At 40.3% G+C, this 2,606-nt stretch overlaps 1 pseudogene; it reads left to right on the top strand.

Moving 5' to 3' along the window:
* The first annotated feature begins 182 nt into the window (after positions 1-182).
* Positions 183-2,327, top strand: LOC149040239 (uncharacterized; annotated as a pseudogene).
* Positions 2,328-2,606: the final 279 nt, after the last annotated feature.

Genomic DNA, 2,606 nt, shown 5'->3' with positions numbered 1-2,606 from the left:
GTTTGTGTGTAGGGCCATAACCCGATAAATAGTAATTTGGTTGAAGAAACCCGTTCCAGCTCCAGTTGTGGTATAACAGTTATTTACGGGTAACAAGGTAAAGAAAGAACTCAGTATAAGTAAAACACATTACAGCTGAGAACAAAGCTAACAACTAAGGAAGATTCATGAACAATAATCATCCTTTTTTGCCTCGGGCATCAAACAACATTTCGATTGAGAAGTTGAATGATGCCGTAACGTAATTGAAAATTTCAATGATCACGAGTTACATTTTATTAAACAAAACAAAGAGAGCTTTAAATTGTTCTTTGGCTGATACCTGTAAGGGATTTCTAATGCTCACATTATCATTCGTTGGCGAAAGGAAGAACTTAAGACCACAACAGCCTATTTAAGTGTCTGCAATGAGCAACATAGCTTTTCAAAGAGAAATATGTTTTTCCAACAAAGTATTCTTTGAAAGGCTATAAATCTTCACGCCATCATTCCTTGATTGCTTTCTCTTTGTTGTGCTTTGTTTTGTTTCATTTTCTGGGCTGACAGCTCATTCTAAAATTGCAATCATCTGTGAAATTTTGTTATCGTTTGTTTCTTTCTTTGCGTTCATCGACGCTTGAGAACTGCTGCTTATTGTGAAGATTCGCTGGAAAAAGCTCTCGATTTCTTGTGATTACTAAGTTCCAAGCTGACATAATGTCTGCGATCATAACAGCAGTTTTCAAAGCAACTATTGGATGGCTTGTGGATAAAGGCAGATATGAGACAGCAGAGAAGCTTAAAGATGGCGACGTAACAGATCAACAGTTTCGCGGCATCATCATGCGAGAAATCGATGACATGAAGTCCAAGCTGGATGGATTATCAAAGAAAGATTTGTTAGCAAGTATTAGCTTCTTTAGAGAAGGAATCGAGCTGCTGTATGGAGTATTTGAAGAGACAAGGTCGAGGAGGGAGTATGACGCGGATACAGCACAAGCGGCTTGTGCGGAAGCTCTGTCGCTCACTGAAGGAATGAAACACTTGCAGCTTACTGAATCTGCCACAAGAAAGCTCGCCAATTCAAAGGATAGATTCAAAAGTGCTCGTGAAAGAGCAACGGATGCCTTTTCTAATGAAGCGCTATCAACAACTGACCGCATCTTGGCAATGCAGTACCGAGTGATGGCAACAGTATTAGAAACAATAGACCATCCCGCGGATGCTGTAACATCATGTAAAGTGTGTATTGAAGAGCTAAACGGTCTGCCAGTAGTTCAGCAAAGTCTTCAAGAACAGCTCAAGACAGGAATCAGGGCAGTTAAGAGTTTATTTAACAAAGAAGAACGACGGAAAGTTATTTCTGGTGTCTGTCTTGTCAATCGTGTCGCCTACGATGTCACACAAACAGTACCCGTTAAAGAACCATTTACAAAAGAACCAGTACCACCATTGCCCATGATTGATACAGGAAAGGAAAAAGTTGATCTGCTGCGAGACCGGAGAGTAGCAAAAATACTTTGTAAACAGGGTATGGAGAACTGTTGTGTATCATGGATACTTGGTCATGATGGCGAAGAGGAGCGCAGATTAAATTGTCCGTATGATATCGCTATTAACCCAAGCGGGCAATATATTGTAGCAGACAATGACTTGACAATCAAGGTGTTCGACAAGAGTGGCAAGTTTGTGCAACGTTTCAGACCTCCTCCTCTTACTGATGGCAGCGGTAAAAAGCTATCGATTGGAGAATGGTTTGTTCGTCTGGCCACGAACATGGATTACAACATTTATGTGCTGGTCCAAAAGGTGAGTTGTGTGGACCAGTACTGGATTTTTAAGTATAACAAAACTGCTGACCAGCATCACAAGTTTCGCGTCAGGACAGCGGGCTTCGGCTTTAACCGGTATGAACTGTCAGTCAGTGATAGTGGTAAAGTGATGGTGCTGAAATGTAAATGTGGAGAACAAAAAGGGATTGTGGATGTTTATGAGACTAACGGTCAGTTTGTTCGCAGTTTTGGAGAACAAATCTTGTGTTACCCCTGCGACATCACTGCTGTAAGTGATGGCACAGTTATGGTGGTGCAACAATCATTTCCAAGTCGTGTTCACATATTCAGTGAAGAAGGTGACCATCTAAACAAGTTTGATCTGCGACGGAGTCTGACGCTTCCAAAAATTGCATTTCACAGGGAAAGTCAACAAGTCGTCGTGGTCGGTGATGCGAATTATTATTCAGAAATCTTGTATATAGAAATATACACCAAAAATGGTGAGTTTGTGCGAAAAACTCCTATCCATATAGGAGAGCCCTCTTCTCTAAATGGGATTGCAGTGACCACTGAGGGACGGATTGCAGTGACCACTGAGGGACGCATTACAGTAACAACCGCTCTAACTCGCAAAGTAATCATTATTTAAAACTCACACTTAGTTCACAGATTAATCATTATTGAGGTTAAATTGGTGCTTTGCATCAATAACCATGAAATTCACATAATAAGCAGAATGCCTTTATTTTTCACTGGGCATGATGTAACTTGTGACTAAAGTTTCATGCCCAAAATGAAAGCTTTTATTTTTTGATGCATTCGAATTTTTCAATTAAAATTGAACAAATGCGA

This window comes from Pocillopora damicornis, chromosome 9 (assembly GCF_964200805.1).
Source record: "Pocillopora damicornis chromosome 9, jaPocDami1.2, whole genome shotgun sequence".
Classification (NCBI taxonomy): domain Eukaryota; kingdom Metazoa; phylum Cnidaria; class Anthozoa; order Scleractinia; family Pocilloporidae; genus Pocillopora; species Pocillopora damicornis.
Note: the sequence above shows the minus strand (reverse complement) of the source record. Positions and strands in the feature narration are given on the sequence as shown.